The sequence below is a fragment of the Triticum aestivum genome, chromosome 3B (assembly GCF_018294505.1).
Source record: "Triticum aestivum cultivar Chinese Spring chromosome 3B, IWGSC CS RefSeq v2.1, whole genome shotgun sequence".
Taxonomy (NCBI): domain Eukaryota; kingdom Viridiplantae; phylum Streptophyta; class Magnoliopsida; order Poales; family Poaceae; genus Triticum; species Triticum aestivum.
Genome location: NC_057801.1, coordinates 371,340,972 through 371,347,841, shown reverse-complemented (window position 1 = coordinate 371,347,841; position 6,870 = coordinate 371,340,972). Strand labels below are relative to the sequence as shown.

Below are 6,870 nucleotides of genomic sequence, written 5' to 3'. Positions count from 1 at the left end.
GTGAAACTACATGGAAATCTGAGCAACATGTATAGGTGAAATGTTTCAATCCGATGCATGTTTATTTAAATATGAGCAAAGCAATTAAATGGAATTTTCTGCTATTATCCAATAATTGGAAAAAAATAACTAAATGCAAAGGCAGAGAAAAAAAACAGGCACAGGCCCAAAGCATCATGGTGCAGCGGCCCAATAGTAGGCTCGGGCCCAAGCGGCCAGGCGCGTGTGGACGAGCTAGGACGGAGACACACACGTCAATAAAACAAAACAACAAAAAAGGAGAGAACCTGGGATCGAACCCAAGACCTGCTGGATAGATGCACACTTTGAATACAACTAGTTGCTGGGGCGCCACCTGGTGGCGCCACCTATGCGGTACTATGCGCACTAATCAAGCTGACGCACTTATTAACGTGTTGACAGTCCATATGAGCAACAGTGGTTAAAATTATGCAGAAGAGTGTTTATTCATAAAGCAGAGCAAGAGAAATAGTTTGATCGATGCTAATAGGTAACAGATAAATGACAATCTTACAAGGTGGATGACTCGTCATAGACACATCCAGATTTTCAAATCAAGGTTTAACAGTCTCCAAAACGTGGAAGATCTCCAAAAGAGAGGCAGAGTTCCTTGGATCATCAGAACACAGGCATACCAAGTCTTAGAGAGAAACTAAATACGATACATGGATCATATGTATAGACGAGCTGAGGTCAAAAATACTGATGCACAGTGAGACTACATCGATGGTTCACTAAGCTGCTCCTATTGGCATTTAATCAACCAACTGGTCTACCATCAAGATAGACCTCACCACCATGAAGTACAAGCCCGCTCAAGAGGAGGTTCCTGACGCAGAGTCGCGACCTCAAGCACCTCACCACCACGCCAAAACCCATCCATCAGCACAATCATGTTTGACGTTGGGCTGCCTGTAACAATGAGAAGAACGTTATGATTCTCCAACGCAAGAGTTTCCAAGAATAGGAAAATAAATTTTACATTGTCTCAGATTCAGATGACCTCCGTAAATCAGAAGAACATATTAATTAGATGTACCTAACACACACATGTACATGAAGATAGGATTGATAGATTTTATGTCAATATCTAATCTCTAACCATCTTCGAGACCTCTCTTGGAACACTATCCCCCATGGTGCGCAACCACCACCATTCAGCAATTCATCAAATGCTAGATGCCTTTTAAATGCCACTCTTTCGCAATCCCTGCAAACAACATTGCAGAGACCACAAAAATCTTTGGAAAAATCTGATACAATATGTATTTGTTGTTTAGTTACTTTGCTAATTTAGAGCCTAATGACAGTAGTTTTTTCTTTAGAAAATAATAACAACGACAAGAGCGGTAAGGTCATACATGTGCGCACGAAGACTTGTCTTCGTAGCCTGATTTGGTAATGCAAGTATGACACTTGCATGAGTTCCAAGCATTGGTGCATGGTATTGGAGTTAGATGGCTGATCTAGAATCATTTACATGATTTGAGAAATCTTCCTAATAATTTTTTATGTGCAGAATTCAATGAAGTTTTTTAGACAGGTTGATGACTCATGCAAACTTAATTATCTTAAGTTTCAAACAATTAATTCTTTGTATCTCCTGAACATACAAAAAGAACTAGCCATTGGCAGTCAAAGGAGCATAGACAAGTGTAATCAGAGGGATTAAATTGTTACCTAATCATAGATTGTTCTTTATTCTTCATCCTTCAAAGTCTACAGAGAAGAGGCGGAATTGTATGTATCAGTACTATTCATAGCTATACATCCACAAATTGGTAACACACGAAGAGTACAGTTCACCGAGCTAAATTTAGGCATTGCAAAAGCTATTGGTATCACTCAAACACCAGAATATTAGGTAGAAAGTAAAGTTGGTATTTGATTCATGCCATCAAAATAGTAAAACTACTGCAAAATGCAAAAGAGAAATGGTCTGAGTTGTGCATGCCTACTGATTGCAGAATAAGACAAAGCCATAACCTCTGGAGTGTCCAGTTTTATTATCCCACATGACTCAAGCATCCCTGATCATAAATGGGACACATGAACAACTGAAAAGCTACATTCACACACAAATTTCTCCATCTAGGTTATATTTCACTCTCTCCTAACCAATCACAACTCAGCCGCTCAGGACACTGTTCCTATCCTATGTGGACATCGCAAGAGGGGGCGGCTTGAGCACCTCAGCATGTCCTATGCAGTCATTTTCACACGTTCACACACATTTGTCTTCTACTATGACGTTATGGCTTCCTAGTACAAGATGGAAGTTTGGCTTATAAACAAAAAACAAGTTTTACTGGCTTGCATAGAAAAAATTTAAACAATATAATAAAATGAATATGTGAAATGAAACAACATTTTCCATGTCATTCAGATCGAAGAAAGACTTGGTCTAGAATTATGAGGAACATTCACTTAGAGAAAAGTCTACTACAGCCAAGAAAGGGAGAAAGATAAATTAGAAACTTTCAGTTGATTGTTTATTTTCCATCAAGGAATCCAATTTAGCCCCTCAAAGACAATTAGCCAGAAACTCATGTGTGTGTGTATAGGAAAAATCCATCCTACCACCCAGTGGTAGTTACCATTAAATCAATTCAATACTATAAAAATTAGTGATAGAAACTCCTCTACATATCTTGTGCATACTTGTATGCAATTAGCATCTGTAAGCATGCATTGAGAAAGTTTTTCGTAGCAAAATTTGAGCCGAATATGAAATGATTAGGATCAATGCCAACAAACTAAGCTTAATATTGCTCAGTTTTCTACCACTTCATGAGGCTTGGCATCCCACTTGAAGGGAAACTAAAAGGTACATAAGACATATAGTTTTCTGCCACTTCACGAGGCTTTTCATTATCTGTTTCGTGCATTCAGGTCCCCCCCTTCCATGGCTATGTCATGGTGTTTTTTATCACATCCATTGATCAAAGTACAATATCCCTGTGACAAATGTTTTGCACATTTCAAGCTGAAGAAAAGTTGGATGGAAGAAAATAGAAGATGGCTTTTCATTCTGTTTGAAAAGATAGAATAAATATAATTTACAAATTCACAGTTCTATATCCAATGAGAAAGAAGCCTCGGTTTTAAGGAGACATCAACACTATCTAGCAAAATAATCAACTAATTTGTCTCTTGTTAGGAGGATGATCTCAAAATACATATCACAACAGTTTGAACTATCACAGCTGACCGTCCACTCTAAAAAACACATAAATATAAGTTAGTACATATAAATTAATCAGCACAAAGGATAATACTCCCTCTGTAACTAATATAAGACGTTTTAGATCACTGAATCTAAAACGTCTTATATTAGTTGCTGTATTTTAGACCAAATAAGAATATATATTATTATTTGTAGCTTAGACATGTCATAATGCGGCTTCTTTTATAGTCCTTATGACAAAGTCAAACTATTTTAAGGAATGATTAATCAATATGTTTCTTTTATAGCCAGAAATAGTGGTTAGCACTTCTATTGAACAAATACTAATGTTATCGTCTGTATGAAAACCAAAAAGGAACATCATCATACCTTAACATCCGGTGACTAATGATCTAGTGTCGTCAAAGCAAATGGAATTATTAACCACCACAACTCGCCAAGCTTCGGGTAGTTAACCTAAAACAATCGAAGAAGCAACTGGAGTGAAAACCTTTAATGCTGAAATGGCTCCACATTACTGATTATGCTTCCGGCGTTGTTACAAGTATTTACTGCAGCACATTTTCTTATTATCATAGTAATTGTCCAATCAAATATTTTTATTCAGTCAAGCAGGTCTCAAATTTTCCTAAATGAACTACTACTCCTAAAAACAATAGCTTTATGACACTAATTAATCACCAGCTGTTAGTGGCAGATTATAGATAAAACTGAAAGCACAAGTGGCATGGTGCGCATCAATCAATTCATCGAACGTGATCTCGGGCAGCTAGTGCATCATGCCATTTGATTATACTTGTTTCAAATGTACTCCCTCCGTCCTGAATTACTTGTCGCTCAAACGGATCTATTTTTTAGTGCTAAATACATCCGTTTGGGCGACAAGTAGTTTGGGACAGAGGGAGTATGTTTTTCTTCAAATAATCTGGGTGCCGATTTCTGTCCTCAGTAGTTATGTATGCTCTTGTGTCTAAGTGGCCGCGTCTGAACTACATTCTCACTCGATGTGTGAAATGAGGCATCCCATAATTTGCTTCATAATTTTTGTTTTGCTAATTAACCCATACGAAACATCATGAATGTTGATTTTTTTTGCATAAACTGGTAAAACTTAAGCTAGTTTGACTTAGGACCAAACTAAAAAGAACATCCTATTTGAGGAAGGAGAGGGAATTTATTATATGACACAAGAACACCTACCTGAATGTTTATATAGTTGAAGGAGGTAAAAGGATAACACCACATGCCACACAAAGAATATTCAATCACGGGTGGGATGGTGTGGGTGGCGTGAGGAACTAATCTAATCAATAAAGAGGCTATTCTAATCAAATCTAATAAAGAAAAGAACAAGAGGGACAGGGAGAAGAAGATAGCACATACATGAACTGGACCTAAGGTCCGGGCCGCAGGGGTTGGGGTCAGCGGGCCGCAGGCTGCCGATCTATTGCCCCGTCGTGGCGTCCAGCCACCTTGAACTCCAGCAGCGTCTCACCTGAGGGAAGGACAAGCATCAGCCATGGAGATTCAGAGATTTATTGAGGAGAGGAATTGAAGACTGGACGGGGTGAGCGGACCTCCACCCACGACTTCCTTGTCAATGGCAAACTCGAGGGCACCAGCCCGCCCTGCCCCACCCCCAGCAACAACTCACCTGGGGCGACGACGGCGGCGGTAACCCAGGCAGGGAGATGAGAGGAATGGGGAGGAGAAGGCGTAAGAGAAGGGGAGGAGCCGGTGGCGCAGGGACTCGGGAGAGGAGGAGGCGAGGGGAAAGGGGAATGGCACAGTGGGGAGGAAGCGTGTGCCGGCGGCTTGGTTTTACCGAGATTTTTTTTCACCCAGCATTGCACAGTAGCTTTGCTGACGTGTACAACGCGAGAGAGCGCCCTTGTAGCAACTGTTAAAGGGTTGTATTCGGACAGCAATATGTTGGTGATAAGAGAGGGGCTAGGCCCGACATGAAGAAGAACAAGGGCTTGATCTAAGTGAGCCAAAATTGGTGCCGAAAATTGATGAAAAAGAAACAGGGGCGCCTGGGATTTGATCCCAGGACTCCACGGATACGTGCATAGGCTGTTAACCAGATGGACTACGATAGAACTATGCTAAGAAATGCCTTACGCTCGAGATGAACTGCGCTCTGGCGTTAACCTGACGAAATTGAAAACGGAAACAGAGATGGCTCGCTCTGTGGCCGTGGCTGGACGCGAACGAGCAGCGGAACTTGCTGATGCAGCAAGGGTAAGTGTGCATGTGGAATAACTTAAACAATAACAAAAAGGAAAAGGGGGAGCTGGATTTGAACCCAGGACCTCACGGATGGATGCATCACTACTAGCAACTGCGCTAGCTGCTTGTAGGGGAGGAAAAGATCCATGACTCCTTTTGAAGCAAAAGGCCTGGCCTTCTTCTCCAGCGAACACACGGGGTACTCGGAGGTGTCGTCGTGTAACACCCACGATGCGGCTATATCTCCCACGTGTCGAAGCACGACTTAGAGGCATAACCGCATAGTAGTTTTGTCGCAAGAAGGGTCATCTTCACACAATCCCATGTAATGAACAAGAATGGGATAAAGAGGGTTGGCTTACAATCGCCACTTCACACAATACATAATTTAAGATCATACATCATTCAAAATACACTCATAGACCGGCTACGGTCAAGTTTAAATGAAAAGAAGACAACCCCAAATGCTAGATCCCCGATCGTCCCGACTGGGCTCCTCTACTGATCATCTGGAAACGATACATAGTAACGACCAAGGGCCTCATCAAATTCCCACTTCAGCTCAGTTGCGCCATCTGCGCCAGTATCCTCGGCACCTACATCTGTTTTGGTAGAATCTGTGAGCCACGGGGACTCAGCAATCTCAGACCCGTGAGATCAAGACTATTTAAGCTCATAGGTAGGTAAGGGGTAATATGGTGGAGCTGCGGCAAGCACTAAGCATATATGGTGGCTAACATATGCAAGTGAGAGCGAGAAGAGAAGCAACGCGTCGGTCGAGAAGCTAGAAGCGATCAAGAAGTGATCCTGAAACTACTTACGTCAAGCATAACTCAAACCGTGTTCACTTCCCGGACTCCGCCGAGAAGAGACCATCACGGCTACACACGCGGTTGATGCATTTTAATGAAGTCAAGTGTCAAGTTATCTACAACCGGACATTAACAAATTCCCATCTGCCTCATAACCGCGGGCACGGCTTTCGAAAGGTTATATACCCTGCAGGGGTGTCCCAACTTAGCCCATCACAAGCTCTCACGGTCAACGAAGGAATAGACCTTCTCCCGGGAAGACCCGATCAGTCTTGGAATCCCGATTCACAAAACATTTCGACAATGGTAAAACAAGACCAGCAAAGCCGCCCGAAGTGACGACAAATCCCGATAGGAGCTGCACATATCTCATTCTCAGGGCACACCGGATGAGCCAGACGTCGGGTTGGCATAGACCCTAGTTGCCCAAGGGGCGCCGGACATCGCTCAGGTTGGACCAACACTCCAAGGAGCACTGGCCTGGGGGTTAAATAAAGATGACCCTTGGGCTCGCGAAAACCCAAGGGAAAGGGCTTAGGTGGCAAATGGTAAAACCAAGTTTGGGCCTTGCTGGAGGAGTTTTATTCAAAGCGAACTGTTAAGGGGGTCCCATAAATC

General features: G+C 42.2%; 1 long non-coding RNA gene across 1 annotated transcript; it reads right to left on the bottom strand.

The window, feature by feature from the left end:
• Positions 1-493: 493 nt before the first annotated feature.
• LOC123069938 (uncharacterized) lies at positions 494-4,998 on the bottom strand. Its single transcript, XR_006433237.1, has 5 exons — positions 4,786-4,998; positions 4,592-4,703; positions 3,578-3,664; positions 1,702-1,740; positions 494-933 (listed from the first exon to the last, which is right to left on the bottom strand). It is a non-coding gene; the product is annotated as an uncharacterized lncRNA (long non-coding RNA).
• Positions 4,999-6,870: the final 1,872 nt, after the last annotated feature.